Consider the following 19,391-nt stretch of genomic DNA (forward strand, 5'->3'; position numbering starts at 1 on the left):
GACCACCGGTTATAGAATGTCTATACAGATTCAACAATTACTCCATGGCATTTCTCTTTCTTGTCATCATGACTTGGGTGCAAGCTCCTCATCTTCTCTATGTGGAGGAGTTACATTAACCAAATAAGCTGATACACTTTGTGTAATGTGCCAGACATCCTATTACACTCTTATAAATTAGCCCCATTCAGAATTAGAAAATTAATTTTAAGAGGCCAGATACAAAACAACTTGAGATATCCTTCTGCAGACAAGATAAAAGCTTTGACCTTTAATACAAGACAGAGAAGTATTTCTTGATAATCTTAAACATGAAAACATGCCATCTATGTTAAAAGAATGATCTTCAGAGGTGATTAGTTGTTAGACCACTGAAAAAAGGTTAATGAATGAATTAATGGAAAAGCAATTATTAAATATTTAACCATATTCTCACACCATACTAAGTACAGGGTATGCAAATACAAAAGTGAGAGTCTTTTACTTTCTAAAGTACATATGGAAAAATAGTTGTTAGGGAAGGGCATTTTGGTCTGAGAAGTCCCAGAGATGATAAGTATAGTCAGAGGGCAGTTTATTGACATGTTTTTTTCCAAAAGCAATTGTAGGACCAATATGATTATAATTCCTAAAGCAAGAGATGGGAAGGGTAGGGTGGGAATGGGGAACATCAAAGTTGACTAGATCTTCAGTCATGGTAATATTTGAATGATCAAGTGTTCAATGTAATGAGAAGACATAGTTTTCATGAATGTAGCATTGAGCTAAACACAGGAAGTCCATGATCTACTCCCAGATGAAATTGGTTGTCAAATTACCTTTTCCAATTTTGCTTTCCTCATTTAGGAAAGTATCTTCTAAGACAAATCCCATGAATATAGATATGAAGAAAGAAGACTAGAGAGAGGGGCTATACATTTCTTATCTATTATCTTCTATTTTCCCTAGGGCCTTACTGTTCTGTGCTCAGTATGTTTTTCCCCCTCAAGTCAATGAATGAGTTTTATTACTTTCATCCTCTCTATTTTTCTTATGTGTACATGTCTATAAAATTGACAACCATCTACTACAGAACAGAGACAAGTCCTTTCTTTGATGAAATCTCTGTTGAATTGAAATACATAGTTAAGTGTGTGTGCATTTATTTGTATTTCTTCATCTATTCTGTTGCTTACAGCTATATTAAAGAGTAAAGTTTAATATATTGTCTTCATACTTTCTATTTCTTTACAGATAATTGATCCTGTGGATTCCAATGTTAGTGCCCCACCCCATTACTTTATTAGTACCAAATTATCTATGTATATACATGTTGTCTTCCTCACCCTAAGAGAATGTAAATTACTGATCAGTTGTTTTCTTTGTATTCTCAGTGCCTAGCCCTGTAGTAGGTGCTTACAAAATGCTTGTTTTTGAATGAATTAACTAAAGAAAAGTATATATGCAAGTTATTTACTTTTAAATCCTTCATTTTTTCATGATTTTATTTTGTATTCTGAATATATATAGCTTTCAACATATGGAGGTAATTCTCACTCAGATACAGGTTGAATCTTCCTCTGAGATTCTTTCTAATTTTGGGAATCTGTGATTTTGTGAATTTCCACGTATTTTTCTTCAAACAATTAGCACGCTGCTTTGTACCCAGTAAGTACTTAGTTAATTTTAGCCTAATGATGTTAGTTCTAACACAAGCATACAACGCAGCCCCAATCAATTTTAATTTTCAATGAGGTTGTGAACATATCTGCCCTCAAACCCCACTACAATTTCTCAGTTCTCTGTTGTAACATCGACCCATCCCCTCTTTATAATATTTGTATCATTTTGTCCATTACATTCAATGCCCTCTCTGAAATGCAATTTTACTTAACGTTATGTTTTCATGGAACCATACATGTACCCTATTCACTCCACAATTAATTACATTGTTTTCTCTTTCCCTTTGACATTTTTCACTCTAAAAGGGTTTGTGGTATGACTTTAGAGTGTTATTATCCTTGCCATGAACATTAAATTATAGAATGTTCAAAGTAACAGATCACATGTTAGTTTAAATGGAGGCAAGTTTGAGATAAATCAAAGGGAAGACTACCTTCAATTCACAGTCAGCCATTTCTGAATTATGCCACTTGCTCTACGACCATTAACCTTGTGCTCTCTTCCTTTTCCCTACCTGGACACTTAGATTTTGCCTCTGTGGTCCTGGGTTCTGGTAGATGAGCTTTCACTTTATACAGCCCAACACCATAACTCTGTTCCATATTATTTCCCAGTCATTTCCAAATCATCTGAATTTGACTGTATCTACTCTGTCCCCTCTGGTTCCCCTTTATGTATTGTCTTCCTCAACTAGACTTGAAGCAGAAGCTTGTGTTTGCTCGCTTTTATTCATTTCCCCAGAATTTAGCAGCCTAGTACATAGTAAGTGCATGATAAATACTCATTCAATCTATCTATCCATCACAATGAAAAAAAGATGCTCAAGACTTCAAGGATGATATTATCAAGAACATAAAAAGATTAAAGAAGGGTTAGATAAATCATGGGTATTGGTTAAGGGAAAATAGGGCTGTACTTTTGAAATGATGATGGTAATCATTATCATCAATTGTTAATCATAGTAGCTAACATTTATATAGCACTTATTATATGCCAAGTGCAATTCTAAGCATTTTATGAATATCTCTTTTGATCCACACATCAACTCTGGGAGGTAAGTTCTTTTACTATACTCATTTTACACATGAGGAAACTGAGGCTGGAAGAGGTTAAGTGACAGACTAACGTCACACAGCTAAGAAGTATCTGAAGTTGGATTTGAATTCAAGTCTTTCAGACTCCAGGCCTAGTGCTCTATCCACTATGCCACCTAGCTACCTTCTCAGGGGACAGACATGCCTCTTTTACCATAAATTGCCCATTGGTAGCATTGTCACTGAAAGGAGATGAGTGGATCTGGCTTCCAGACTCATATACTATCAGTTCTTATGTCTTTATGAATTCAGGATCTGGCCTTGTACAAATTATTTCCCAAATGGGTATTAACAAAAAATATTTAATTTAGGAAATATCTCTTTGAAAAGAAATTTTAGATATTTAAGGGTGAAAAATGACTTTAGTTGAGGGTTATCAGTTTTTAAAAATCAGTATCAATACTTCAAAAATCTTTGATTTCACCTATGTGAATAGTTTCTCCAGTGATGCAAATTGCCACCCAATTACTATCTCTGTAAAGTATCTTCATGAGTGGATATGGTTGAAAACAAATCATTACCTTCTATACAATCCTCTGGTGATAACACCTCTCTGAGCATAGCTAGCCTGATTTAAGGATGACAGATATGCAGATAATAATTGGGCTAGTATGCCAAAGTGTTCCAGCTTAATGTGCTAGAGCTGGGACTGCAGTAACATAGCTTTTGGGAGCCCACATCCACCTCTATGACATAATGAGGCATCAAAGTTGAACTTATTACTTGCCTATGAAACTTTAATGAAACCTGCTGCAGTCAAAATATTGAACGAACTTATGACATTTTATCTTTAATATGAGTTCAGAACATGACTAGATCTCATTCTAAAGACCATTTACCTAAGGCTCTGATTTAATTTAATTTCCTAAGTACTTGTGATGGTCAACAGCATGTTTAAGCAAGCAGCAATCCACTTCAGGGAAATGAAACCACTTATGGTTATAAAATAATAGCTTCAGATTGACCTTTCAACAGAGAGGTGCGTGTGCCAAAAAATCTGAAGAGCATTACTGTAAATAAAAATCTTTATTAGAAACTAAATGGTTGAAATTTAATCTAAAGGTTGTCTTCCTCTCTGGCACATGATAAAATACAATAATGATAATCAATAGAAAACATTCCCTGGGAAGGAAGTTGTCCTGAAGCAATAAGAAACCGCAGTGCTTCAGACAAGTTAATGTGGCCACAATGTTTGGTAAAGAATGCTTAATGTGGAAAAGTAGATGTGCAGTTCAGTCAGTTAGAAGGCCATGTTAATGAGGTCAGGGTCAGGGGTTCATTGCTAGTTTTGCTTTGTTCCAGGGCTGCAGACTACACCTTTAACTCTAGCCAGATGTCATGCAAATATGGTGCAGATCCAATTGAAGACTAATTGGGGGAGTGTGGGCTGGTCAGCAGAAATCCATTCCCTGTGGCTAGAGGGAAAAACAAAGCCCAACTACTTAAACTGTATTCTCTGATCCTAGTAGACTTTGTGTAGGAAGGACAGGGCAGGGCATTATTCAATGTGTGACTGAAGGAAGGACACTGGCTGGTTTTTAAAGAATCATACCATAAAGACAGTGTGCTGTAGTGGTTAGTTAACCAGGCTGGATGCAGATTGCTCATTGAACTAGGTTCAAATCTTGCTTCTGAGATTACTAGCTGTATGATTCTGGATAAGTCATTTAACTTCTGTATGCCTTAGACAACTCCTTATTATTTTCCTATATGGGTTGTGATTTGCACTGATGAATGGAGTTCCCTACAGTGACAAAGTCATAGGTCCTTTATGTACTCAATCAGATTTTACACAATCAAAAGAATGTTACTGGCAGGAGGAAAAGTCAAGAAAGAAGAGGGGAGAAGTGGGAATCGGGTGAAGGGAAGCCTGAGAAAGTGACTCTGGTGAATGATAAGAGAAGCAACTGATAAATTCTAGGATGTGTGAATGAGATGTGAATATATGATTAGAATAAGGCTAAAACTTTTTTGTTGATATAATGCATTTAGAGATGAGGAAATGGCCACACAAGGCCCAATATCATCTCCGATACTTTTTAAAATTAATTCTCTTTTGTGGTTTTGACCTTAGTTAACTAATGCTGTCATTTATCTAAATATTTTTAGAACTTCTGAAAATGCCTTTAAAGCTAGTTTTTGATTTTCAGAAACAAATTAATCCTGTGCTTCATCATATTTTAGTTTTGTCCAAAACTGGATTTAACCAGCTTGATCACCCCAGTTATTGACCAGACTTAATACAGAATTGGGTTGGCTATTTAAAAAATACATCCTCAAAGGATAAATATGTGGCACTAAGAATAAAATTGAAAAGAGTGTTTCTAAAGACTCCCAGGGTAGTTCTGAAAAAAAAAAAAAGGATAAAAAGCATGGATTGTAATGGCATCATTGTTGGGATATGTTTGAAGCTTTCCAAAATACTATTTTGAAGATAATAACACTTACTGTTTAATTTGCTGTATTTCTTTTAAAATAAAATGGTTTTCATTATCTAATAGTCCATATTGTACACCCCGGCATAAAAATAAACTAAACCTTTGTAAGTAGTTAAAGATATATAGCTGGAGTATACCTGAAAATACTTCCAATTGATATGGGTCCTAGACATGGCCTGATTCGGAGTTCTAAGGGTATTCATTAGGCTTTAGAAGGTGAAACCTATCAGATTGAATGGGATTCCTTCCCCTGAAAGTCTCACCTTAGCAACTCCCCTGCCCCAGATTTTCTCTTCTGTCTTATCATGAGCCTAGACTGTGGGGGAAGACATGGCTGCTCATATCCATTTATGATTACCAAAGAATTATCAACTATGATGCTTTCACTCTGACACTGAGCCCTAGGAATCATCAGATGTTTTTCTATTTACCTTCCCTTGTACTCTCCAAAACCTCCCTCATTGCCATCTGTCCTATAATTGGATTTCCTATATGTGTCATCTCCAAACAGAATATGAAGTCTTTGAGATAAGGGGCTGTCTTGATGTTCTATTTCTATTGTAGTGTTTGGCACATAGTAAACAAGCACTTAATAAATGCTTTTCTATGACATCGGATTGTATGCCATGCTGTGCCATGCCATGTCATCTGTTTAAATATACCTGGTATCCAAAGCAACTGCTCAAGTAAAGACGCAATGGGAGGAACATATATGGGGCACACTTTCTGACTCTTTTACTGGAATGTTGGGTATACCAGTAGGACTTCTTGATACCAATGAAAGTCATAACACTCAGAGACCCTATTTTACCTCACACATATTGCTTCACTAGTAAATCCTTCACCTTTCTCCTCCACTCAAATGTTTTCTGTCCCCACAATTCTGAGAGCCAGTCTAAGAAAAACAACCTTACAGGTACTCCTCCATGAGTAAACATTTTGATTAACTGTAGCTACCATACAGGTAATAACATCAAGTTTTTTTGGAGTGGTAGCTACTTCTATTTTCATGCTGTTTCTAAAGGCTAAATCTTTGCCACTTGTTTCTTTGTCAGTGGTTCTAAGGAGTTATTGTACTGAATCAGCACTTTGAATAGCAAGACAAAAATACGTAAACAAAATCCACAATTCACCTTCAAATTTCATTTTTTTCTAGTAATTTCAATCTTGTTCTCCATAAAACCTTTAAAAGTCTTTAAAGTCAACATTTGTAGGAGGTACCCAGTGAGGATTTTATGTTCTTTAAAAAGGTGAAGAGCATGTTGCATCAAGCTTCCTGAATCATTGTTGGCCATAGAATTGATCAGAGTTTGTAAGGCTTTCAAAGTCATTTTTCTTTACAATATTGTTATTATGTGAATTGTTTTCCTGGTTACATTCACTTTGCTCTGAATTGTCCTACACATGTTTCATCAGGTTTCTCTGAAACTGCCTCCATCTTCATTATTTTTTTAACAGTAAGATTCCATCACTTCCATATACCATATTTCCAGCCTTTCCTCAATTGATGGGGACTTCCTCAGTTTTCATCACCACTATTGCCTCTGCTGCTGCAGCAGCTGCTGCTACTACTTCTGCAGCATAGTGCTTACTAGATGCTAAGCATTTTACAATTATTTTCTTATTTGAAACTTACAACAACCCTAGGGGACAGATGTTGTAGATAAGGAAGATGAGGCAAACAGAGGTTTAAGTGACTTGCGGAGGTCACATAGCTGGTAGGAATCTGAGACTGGATTTGAACTCCAGTCTTCTTGACTCCAGATCTTACACTTTATCAGTTGTGCCACCTATCTGATGCAGGGTATATACAAAAAGAGCTGCTGCAAATATTTTGGTACATATGGGTCCTTATCTTCTTTCTTTGGGAGGTAGAGCACTAACACTGGCACTGTACTCACAGTGTAATAACTTTTAAGCTACAATTTCAAATTGATTTTTAGAATGCCTGGACCACTTCACGTTTTCAACAACAATGTTCTAATGCACCTGTTTTCTCAGTCTCTGTAGCATATGTTATTAGCTCTTTTCATTAACTCTATCAGATGGATATGAAGTGAAATTTCATAGTTGTTTTAATTTGCATTACTAATTATAAGTGCTTGAGAGCACATCATCATATGACTATTGATAGTTTGGATATCTTTTCTTTGAAAAATATCTGTTTATATTCTTCAACCATTTATCAATGAAAGGCTGGCTCTTAGTCTTATAAATTGAAATAAGTTCCCAACGTATCAGAAAGTAGAACTTTATCAGATAAACTTGCTGGAAAGACCCGCTCCCCCCATTTGCTTATTTCCCTTCTAAATTATGCTGCATTAGTTTTGTTTGTACAAAACTTTCAAACACTTTATATAATCAAAATTATTTTTTGTTGTTATTATTAATATGGTCAATTATATTTATATTTTTCTAATATTGAACCAAACCTGTATTCCTGGTATAAATCTAACCTGATCACAGGGTATAATCTTTGTGATGTGTTGCCATACTATCTTTGCTAATATTTTATTTAAAAATTTTACATCTGGATATTGATTAAGAATATTAAGATAGATTTTTTTTTCAGTTTTGACTGTCTTTGACTTAATTCTCAAGCTCATATTTGTATCATAGAATCAGTTTAGTAGAATCTCTCATTTTCCTATGTTTTCAAAGAGCTTTTGTAATATTAGAATTATTTTTTACACATTTTATGGAATTTGCTTGTAAATCCATTTGGCCCTGGTTATTGTTTTCCTTTGGGAGCTCATTTCTAGCTTTTGAAATTTCTTTTTTTGAGACGTGTTAACTATTCTGTTTCTATTTTTGTAAATATTCATTTGTTTCATTTAGATGGTCAGTTTTGTTGGCATATAATTAGATGAAATAGTTTTTACCATTTTAATTTCTTCTTTGTTGATTGTGAATTCATCCTTTTCATTCTTAATGCTGATAACTCAGTTTTATTCTTTCTTTTAAAAACCTAATTAGTTACTAATTGACTTATTTTTATTAATTTTTGACAAGAGCCCTACTTTTGTTTATTAATTCAATGACTTTTTTTGCTTTCAATTTTGTTAATTTCTTCTTTGACGTATAGATTCTCTATTTTAGTGTTAAATTGAAGGGCTTAGAATTTTGATTTTCAAAGTTTTTAAAAATTGCATGCCAAAGTTTGTGATCTGCTTTTTTCTCTTTTATTAATGAAAGTGTTTAGAGATATACATTTTCACTGCTTTGTCAGCAGCCCTAAAATTTTGGGATGTTGTCTTTAGTGAAATTATCAGTTGTTTTTTTTAGTTTTTTCTTTGACCCATACATTCTTTAGGATTAAGTTATTTAGCTTCAAATAATTTCTAATCATGTCTATGGTGGTCTTTTATTTAATGTTAAGGCAAACCCCTCTACATGTGCAAATGACTCCCTTCTCTCCCTTCTCTAGAAGCTTGCCCCCCTCAGTTATTGCCATTCTCTCATCTATTCTCAATTGTCAACAGACAGTGATGTCTACTAGCTATTTCCTAGTGACTACAAATATTCCCATATATCCCCTAACAAAATCCTCACTTAATTCATCAGTCCCTCTTATCATCAGATATCTTTCCTTTTTGGGGGGACTAGACTCATTTAGAGAAGGTTGTGTATAATGAATGTCTCCAAATGTTTCTCTTCATTATTATTGCAACTGTGCCATCTGAATTTTGACTTCATAATTCAACCAAAACTGATCTTTCAAAAGTTACTAATTGCCCAAAATAAGTTCTTTTCTCAACTGTCATTCTTCTGGACTTCTCTGCAGATTTTAACACTGTTGCTCATTCTTTTCTTCTTGATACACTCTTCTTTCTAGGTTTTTGTGACATTTTTTTCTCCTAATTCTCCTTCTACTAGGCTGTTCATTTTTTCTCTGTTTCTTTTGCTGATTCTTTTTCCTGGTCATGCCTGATAACCACTGAGATTTCACTAAGCTCGGTTCTCTTCTCACTATATACCATCAGGTCCTATTACTTTCAATTATCATCTCTGTGCTGATGACTCGCAGACATACTTATCCAGCTCTAACCTCTCTCCTGACCCTCAGTCTCACATTTTAACTGCCTGTTAGACATATCAAACTGGATGTCAAATAGCCGTCTTCAACTCAACATGTCTGAAACAGTACCCCAAATCTTATCCTCTTCCTTAATCTCTTCATAGTTACCATCTTCATAGTCACTCGCCTATAATATAGGTATCATTCTCAACTCCTTACTCTTTCTGTCTTCTAGTCTCCCATCCCATATTTAGTAGTCAACTCCTCCTGTTTCTACCTTCATAATATCTCTTGTACATATCCCATTCTTTTCTCTGATATTGTCACCACCCTAGTGGAGGTTCTTATCACATCACACTTGAACTGTTGCAATAGTCTGCTGGTTGGTCTTTAAGTTTCAAGTTTTCCCACTCTAATCCATCTTTCACTCTGTTGTCCAATTCATCTTCTTAAAACACAGGTATGAATGACTATGTCATTCTTCTATTTAGTGAATTCTAGTGATTCACTGTTAGAAAAAATTTGGATTCCAAATTCTTTCCCTTCTATCCATCCCTCCCCTACCCAATGAGATTGTAAGCAAAATATCAATTATACTTGTGAAGTCATGCAAAACAACTTTCCATATTGGCCATGTTGCAAAAAAAAAAAATACCAACCACACACAATCATGCACACACACACACACACACACACACACACACACACACACACACACACACACACACATGGCCCAAGGAAAATAAAGTGAAAAAAAATATGCTTCAATATGTACTCAAAGTTCTTTAACTCTCTCTCTGGAGGTGGATAGGAGTTTTCATAATGGGTGCAATTGTCTTGGATCATTGTATTGATTAGAATGATTAAGTCACACTTGATCACAGTTGTAACAATACTACTGTTAATGTGTACAGTGGTCTTGTCCTTGTTTAACTTTGCATGAGTTCATATGTAAGTCCATTCCAATTTTTCTGAAGCCATACTGCTCATAGTTCTTTTAGCATGAGAGTGTTCCATCATAATAATTGCAACCACAATTTGTGTAGCCATTACCCAAATGGTAGGCATCCCCCTCAATTTCTAATTCTTTGCCATCACAAAAAGAGCTGCTATAAGTATTTTTTTGTACAAAAATGTCCTTTTCCCATTCCTTTGATTTCTCTGGGATACAGACCCAGTAGCAGTATTACCGGGTTAAAGGGGAGGAGGTGTGTGTGTGCTATGCTTAATTCCAAGGAATTAACTGCTAAGGATGGAATTTTTTCACTCTGGCATATAGATGGGGAGGAAATTCACATGACATACACAATGACACCATTCTTACTGAGAAATTGTGAAAGAAGAGGGGACACTTTCAGAGATACATAAATCACTGTGGGAGATCATAGGATCATAGATGAAAACTAGAAGATACCTTGAAATCCATCTAATAGTCCAATCTCTGCATGTTCCCAATGATAGGAAAAAGAGAAAGATTCTCTGACACTGGCTGTGAATAGGAACACTCTACAGAAAATAGAGATATCAAAACAAATTAGGTGTAGAACACTAACGGCATTGGAGATACAAAATGAATTGTATCAATTATTTTTTATAATTCTATACTTTTGGTGACTACAACTAGGTCTCAATTACTATGAATAATGAATCTTTTATGTGGTCATATTATTTGGATTTACATTGCCTATTTCCATTGGATTTGAACCAATGATCATATTCTACATAATTGTAACTTCAAATAGTGTGAAACTTAGGACATGTGACCATTTCAAGGGATCCATTATTTGCTCTGAGATCAGACTGAATATAGTTTGAAGTAATATTTTTAATTATTTTTTAAAATGCAGAGGTTAAATAACTTGTCAAAGTCACACAGGTGATAACAATAGTTGACATTTGCACAGTGCTTTAAAGTTTGCAAAATAATTTATATTCATTATCTATCCAATCTGAGCCTTGCAACTCTATGAGGTAGGTACTGTGGGATTTTTTTCTCTGTTTTACAGATGAGGAAACTGAGACCCAGAAAGCCTAATTAAAATGCCCATAGTCACATAGCTAGTAAATCTCAGAGGCAGGATTTTAACCCAATTTTTTTTGACTCCAGGTACACTATAAACTTCTCCTAATAGGCCAAGTTGAAATCCTAACTCTTCTTCCACTTACTATCCAAGTAATTTTGAGCAACTCATCTAGTTTCTCTGAGCCTAGCCTGTAAAAAGAGGATGGTAAGTACTAGATAATTTCATAGGTCTACTCTGGCTCTAAATCTTTATTTTTAGCATTCTATAAATTCAAAGTCAGAAATAAATTTGTTTGCTGCTCATTGTACCACTTGGGATTATATACCAAAAAAGTAAGACATGGTAAACAGTGCTTTAAAGTTTGCAAAATATGGAATTGTAAAATAATGAAATTATAAAACTATTATACATTTTCATTATATTACTTTATTACATCATTATTATATTATTTTTAAAATAATTTTTTACTCTAAAATAATAAAAATAGGATAGGGCCATGAGGCTTCTGAACTACTAAACATTTAATTGAAAGTCATTTTACTGCAATTCTTTTTCTATTGAAACATCTTTTGCTAATTTTAAATAGGAAAGCCATATTCATGTAACATTTAAGCATTTTCTTTTAACCTGCTCATCTCTTATAATTGTTGTAGCCATCTTCTTTGCCTGCATGCCCAAAGGTCCTAGAAGAGGTTAATAGTGGTAGATGTAATAAAAATAAGAGGTCATATGAGAATATTACTCCTGTTCCAATGTTCTCAATCTCAAATGTGCTTTTTAAAAGGCATTATATTGCCTTTTATTTTTCACCACTAATATTTAAATCTCTGTAAAATAAAAATAAGTCATCATCAACCTTCATTTCACCTATTTTACTTTGAAGACTTGTTAATCCAATTACATACTCTCTGAACAAAGGGACAGAGGCCTTCATGGTATAATTTGCTCTCTGTAAGCTATGTGTGTGAAATTCCTGTCATAGTTAAATTGGAAATGACAAAATAGAGTTTAAAAGGTGAATGACTGAGGTATTAATATTGGGTCAAATTGAGTGTACTTATGGTCTCTGTTAATAATAGTAATTACCAGCATTTTTAAGGCTTACAAGGTACTTTGCACATTGTTTCATTTGATCCTCACAACCCCCCTATGACATAGCTGCTATTATTATTTCTATTTCACAGATGATGAAACTGAGGCTTTCCAAGGTCAAAGTAACTTACCTAGGATTGCACCACTGGTAATCTTTTAATAACACTTTAAAGACTTCATCTAAGGGCATTATCACTAGAAATACTGAAAAGAAGGCAAAAAAATTTAAAATAGTCAGTAATAATAATAGCATTTTATCCACTGTTATATTGTCTAAGGCACATGAAAAATATGGCAATAAAATTTTATGATGCCAAAAAGAGAATGGACTGATTGATAACAATAATTAGATGATTTCCATGTGTCTGAGGGACTATTATTTTGGTTCCTTAATGTTTTGAAGATGTAATCACAGGAGACTTCATAGGAGGGAGACTGATGTTGGAGACCTCATCTACCACAAAAGGCAGCCAGTTCATTTCAGTATTAGGGCAGTCAGGGTTGAGGATGAAAGGCAGTATTAATAAAAGTGTAATGTCCCACACAAAAAAACATCAGTTTTATGACAGCTACATCTCTTATTGGCTTAGATTGAGTTTGTAATTACTTCAGACTCACCCAAGTCTTTTTCACATCAATTGCTGCCTTGCCACATTTTCTCCATGCTATGCTTAAACATCTTATTAAAAAAATAAAATCTAGTGGAAGATGTTACATTTGTTCTCATGAAATTTCATCTTGTTAGTTTCATCCTATTTTTCTAGCCTGTCAAGATCATTTGGAATCTGGATTATATCATCCAACATATTAGCTTTCCCTCAAACTTAGTATTATATGAAAATTTAATATGTATGCTTTCAGTGTCTCCATCAAAGTCATTAATAGAAGTGTAGCATAGGGCAACGATCTTCTGTTGCTCTTTTCCAGGTTGATATTGGTCTATTAATTCAAACTCTTAAGTTACAGTCATCCAACCAGTTATAAATAAATGTAATTGTACAATTTCAGTCGTTTGACCTGTTTGGGGTTTTCTCGGCAAAAGTACAGGAGTGGTTTTCCATGTTTTTCTCCAGCTCATTTTACAGACAAAGAACTGAGGCAAACAGGGTTATAGGACTTGCACAGGCTCACATAGCTAGTAAGTGTCTGAGGCCAGATATGATCTGAGGAAGATGAGTCTTCCTGAATTCAGTCTTGGCACTCAATCCACTGTGCCACCTAGCTTCCTCTCAACTCTGTACCAAGGAATTTGGGTGGACCAGGTTAAGTTCTAAAGGGGATTGGACTCTACTAGTAAGGGATGAGGTCTCTTTTCTCATATTCTTCAGCTTGTTACTCTATCCCATGGCATCTCAAGAATGATTTACTTAAATCTTAGGTTCAGACTCATATCTATACCTCCTCATAAAACTAAATGGAGAAGTAGAAAAGTATTCAAAGCATATTTTGATTTACATATGGGACAGATATTTATTTGCTGCATATAAAAGAATACAGAAAAACAAAGGACTCAGAAGTTCAGATTGACAAAGACTTAGAATAGTATTTAGTAATTCTTTATAACTACTGTTATTCTGTCCGGGATAGTGAAGCTTTAAGCCTCATCAGAAGGTATGTCAGTTTGTGAGACTGCGTTATAGATATTGTTACATTTCAGTCCACTTCTATACTATCCCTTTTATGTTCATGTCTACAGACAGTCTAGGGCGTAGGTTTATGCTTTGATTGTGGATTTCTTCTCCAAGGAATAAGCTTTTCCTACCATCAGTCACTTTCATCTGATGGACCTAAGACATCCAGACCTCTAGGGCTCAAAATGATGTCAACAAGTCTAGACATGTCCACCTTGAGATTAATATTTATTTAACTATACTCTGAGAAGGAGTATGATGCAGAAGAAATAGCCAGAGGTCAAAATTCAAGCTCCTTTAGCTGAGCACCATCTCTATAAGTACCTTGTGGGAGTAGTTGACCTGATGCTTGGGTAAGGAAAGTTCCCCTTCCCTGGAAATCCCAGTTACATGATGCTACTGGAGGGTAGAAGGAAGAGAGAGCCAAGGGTGAAGATACCTAGCTGCCAAAAGGAGATTGCTTAGTCATTCTTAAATTGTCCAAACTCCTTCAACAGCAATGAGTCACACTTGACCTGAAGAACCCAAGGGCTTTATCGTCTAGCACTAAGATTACATATATGCTCAATTGTAATTAGGTAGGAAACTTCAATTACATTAAAAATCATTCTCCTTGATAAGTCCAAAATAAGCACTTATTAAATGCTTACTATGTGCCATGTACTGTGCTAAATATAAACAAAAGTAGAAAGAAAGATAGTTTCTGCCTTCAAGAAATGTACATTCTAAAAGGAGAAGATGACACGTAAAAGGAAGCTGGGGGGTAGGAGGGAGAAAGTACCTTAATGGAGGTAAGATAGGAAAATAAGTTCAGAATGAACATGACTAGCCTGGACATTTTCCTTAAAATAGAGATTCTGAGAGGACCAAGCCAGTCAGAGGAAGGAGCCATAGGATCTGAATATGCTACTAGTATGAGAAATCCAAGGTAGAGTAAAGTTCTAGTAAGAGGAGACTTCTGTGGCATGAAAGAAGATAACCAGATAGATGAAACTAGAGCCCTGAGGCAAAGGAAGACATGTTTGGCCTGGTTACTTTTCTTAACATTGAGTCTCTGGGAGGAACCAGCTAATCAGATTGCTCTAATTTGAGGCAGAGTGAACTTCCAAGTGTGAGAAGTCCATGAGTGAAGTGAACTGCCAGGCTGAGAGGAAACTACTGCTATTCATATTGCTAAAGAAATTCCTCAGTGTCTAACCTATGAAAGCAAAAAGTAGTTAAATACTTTTTTTCTGATATGAGTTAGCATTAAACTGACTGCCCCAGGCAAGGGAATCTGTCTATTAAAAAAATCTTTGTGGCTTAAAATCATCTTCTAAAAACCCTTTCTTTGTCCTTGAAATTTACCATTAGCTCTGATTTCTCTGTTTGGATATTACTAAATTTTCCATATTTTTGTGCTTAGCTGAGACCTTGACACTACATTTTCTTGAGCTACTAACTATGATATATTCAGATTCTTAATCTGGATGATGAAAAATTTACCTTTCATGAAAGAAATACATTTTAGGAAATGCTTTATGAAATAATTTGGTTTAATTTTCTTTATATAAAACCCTCTCCAAAAAATCATTTCTTAGACTCAATTGATAATGATTTTCCATGCTTATGAAACCTTTTCCTAATTTATCCCTAAAAATAAGCTTCTTAACCCCAAGTTTTACTTTGAACATTCTATACTATCTCTCATTATTCTTCATTTTCTTGTATCTATGCTCTATTTTTTACTCTAGCTGTCTCCCTTTCTTGTAGGTTTCAACATCTCTTCTTTTCTGCCTCTCAAAATTAAGCCATTAATGTACCCCATAATTCTCAGTTGTCCCCCTACTTATGTGATGTTAGTTTCAGTTTCTCCTATTACATAAGTACATAAATATAGTTGTTAATATTTTCTATTATATGATTAAGATGATGATGATGACCATAGTAACAGGGCATATTTATATGGTCCTCTGTAAGTAATAGAATACTTTTTTTGCCACAATCCTGTTAGAAAGGTAGCGAAAAAAATATTCCCTTTTTATATAGAGAGGAATGCCAAGTGGTCAAGTGATCACAACTCACAGCTGGATGGGACATTAGAAGTCAACTAGTCCCAGGCCTTCATATTTTTGACGTATGTTAAGTGATTTATCCCAGCTTATACAAATAATAAATACTAGAACTGAGAGTTGAACCCATATCCTCTGACTTTAAATTCAGTGTTCTTTCCACATTATTCCAAGGACATCTTATACAATAAACCCAAGAACATCCATCTTTTACTTGAAGACCTTCAGAGAAGTAAAATATACCACCTACTGATATAGCCTATTTAACTCTTAGTTGGCTGTTTTGGTTGGGAATCTTTTTCTTTTCTTCAAAGATAAATTACTTCTCCATGACATCTAACCATTGCACCCAATTCTATTCTCCAGACAAATAAGAGCAGGGCATTGAGTTCCCTTCCAACTCTACATCTATGATCCTATGAGACCTCCTTCACATACCAACCTAATATTTAAATTCAGCTATCATAGCCCCTTCAATGTTTTTCTTCTTTAGGCTAAATATTTCTAGTTTTTCAACTAATTTACCAAAGTTCCATAGGTAGTAAATGTTTGAGGTAGCACTCTAATAAGGTTTTTCAGAATGTATGACGTTAATTTAATAATTTAATTAGAAAATACCTCAATTTATGCTGTATATCATTAAAAAAGATGGATATATCATTGAGTAAATGAGGTCATTCTCATGGATTTGATCCCTTTTGCCCAAATTGACACCAAATACATCAAAGTGGAAGGAGTGTTGGTCTTGGAGTCAAGACCTTGTTCCAAGTCTGATATTTATAAGCTGGCCTTGAAGTTAGGAATATTTTTGTGCAAGTCTAATATTTCCTAGTTCTATGACCTTGGACAAGTCACTTAGACTCTCTGAGTCTCAATTCTTTATCCATAAAAAGAAAGAATTGGACTATATTGCATAAAAGGTCCCATTTAGCTCTAAGCCTATGTCCTTTTCTATGATTATACCCCTGGAACATAATAACTTTATAATCTTTAGCAAAAAACTCAATCTCTCAGTACCCTAAGTAGCTTTCTAAAACTAGAAATAGTAGATAAGTTGTCTACCTATATTGAAGCAAGGAGTTTCCACACCAGGAAGTTCTCCACATGATGAAATTCACAGGTCATGACTGCCCCCAACCCTATTAAATGATAATACATTATTCTTTTTCTCCTTGCCAGTCTTTGCAAATGTCTCTTGTTTTTTACAGGTAGAGTTAGCCAAAATGTGTAGCTAAATCATCACAAATCCACCCTCATTTTAGAAGCAACATTCATCTTCATGAAGAAAAGCAGGTTATTAAATATTCTCCATAGAGAAATGATTGGATTAAATAATTAGTGCTTGTAAAATGATTTAAAATGCTAATTGCAATGCATTATGGATCCATTTTGCAGATAATCCCCACTCATATGCTTTTGTTATGGGGAGTGGAAAGAGGGGGTGTATGGAGAAGAGGAAATATAGCTCTCTCTCTTTTCCCATTTATGCTGATAATTGTATCATGAATGAGTCTGCTTTTTTAATAGGTTTTATAAATATAGCTTAGCATGGCAACTTCCCACATCTGACTACCTAAGATACACTGAGAAAGAAGTAAGGGGCATGAACCCTTTCAATGAACAGGAAGATTATAACCAGAAGATGAACAAACAACACACTTGATTAATCATGGATCTCCATACAAAAATAAGTCCTCATGTAGGAAGAAGTGAGTGTATATATGAAGGCCTAAAAATAAAACTCCAATTGCTGAGAAGTCAGTTATGGGCTGCTTGTTCTAAAGGTTCAATTTTAATCTTCTTTTGGCGTGTTGGGATTTGAGGGGAATGGAAGCAATTACCCATGTCCCTGTAAGATCAGTTTCTTCCCCATTAAGAAATTATGGGCAACTCACCAGATGATTTAAGAAGCAATCTGACATATACAGTACACAAAATTGAATACCCCACATTCAATCATGTTGGCAGTGTTCAATATGCTTTAAATAATGTATCTTCATTAATGAGCTCTCTATGTTTAGTAGCCACACCTTCACCAAGCAAACCACAAGAATCCGTCATCAAATTTAATAGATGAAATGCTATGTTTAAACCTGGGGGAAATAGTAATTAAATGAACTCAATACCATATCTTTGAACCAAAGTATATTCAGAATATGGGGTCCACAAGATAGCATACTATACGTGAGCAAGAGGCATAAACATCCATCATCCCTAGACCTCCTATAACATGGAGATGTACAAATGAAACATTGGAAATCAATCATGTTAACCAACATAAAAGAGGACTGAAACGATGCATAACTTAAATAAGCATCATCTGTGAAGACAGGTAGATTTTTTTTGAAACTTTGCAATCATATGCCCTCAGCTACTCCCTTCTTGACCTCTAACCAATTTAAAGATGGTAGAGGAGACAAAGGAGAGTATACCACTGAAAGTAATGCGTTTCTAGCTCTGTGTGCTGCCACAGCAGTAGAAAGAAGATTCTGTCTGAAACTTTTGGAGATTTTATATGATTGCATATGTATAACCAATATCTCATTGCTTACTGTCTTGGGGAGGGAGAAAGGATAGAATTTGCAGCTCAAAACTTAAAAAAAGTGTTAAAATTGTTTTAACTCATTATCAGGGAAAAATAAAATATATTAAATGTGAAAATGATGGCTCTCTATGGCTAGGGTTCTGAACCCGAAATTCACAGACTCCTTTGTTCTTAATCATTAGATTCCAGGGAGTCCATGAACTTAGACAAGAAAAAAAAAATCTTTGTGGTCACTAAAGATAGCTGGAATTTAGCATCTCTTTCACTTATGCATTTAAAAAGAAACATTTTCTCTATCTGAGGAGTCCATAGGCTTCATCAGATTACCAAAGGATTCTATGACACATGGAAGAAAAGGTGAAAAACCCCTGCTCTAAGGGATTGCTAGAGAGGGGGTAAAATGTTCTATTCCCTTGGCTTAATTAATTGCCTCTATATTCTCTAAACCAAAGAAGAATAGATAACTGCTATATTTTTAGGCCATTCTAGGAGCCATGAAGTACCAGGATGGACCTGGAAACAATGTCCCAGTATTATATAAATGAAGACATTCCCCTAGAAAAAGGTGGGTTTTTTTCCATTTTCAAGAGGTAAAGTGAAAGGAAGTAATACATAGAAACTGACAAAAATGCCTTGAAGTCAAGTCTCCATGTCATAGTAGAAAGAAAATCTGATATGCAACTAGGATAACCATAAAGAAATTCTGAAACAGATTTCCTCTTTGAACTTTCTTTTTGGTTGTTTTTTGCCCTTGTTTTCCTTTTTCCCTTGTGTATTTTATCTAATATGTTCATTTTTTACTAACTGTATGTAATCATTGGTGAATAAAATACTTG

Source organism: Notamacropus eugenii, chromosome 2 (genome assembly GCF_028372415.1).
Source record: "Notamacropus eugenii isolate mMacEug1 chromosome 2, mMacEug1.pri_v2, whole genome shotgun sequence".
NCBI lineage: Eukaryota > Metazoa > Chordata > Mammalia > Diprotodontia > Macropodidae > Notamacropus > Notamacropus eugenii.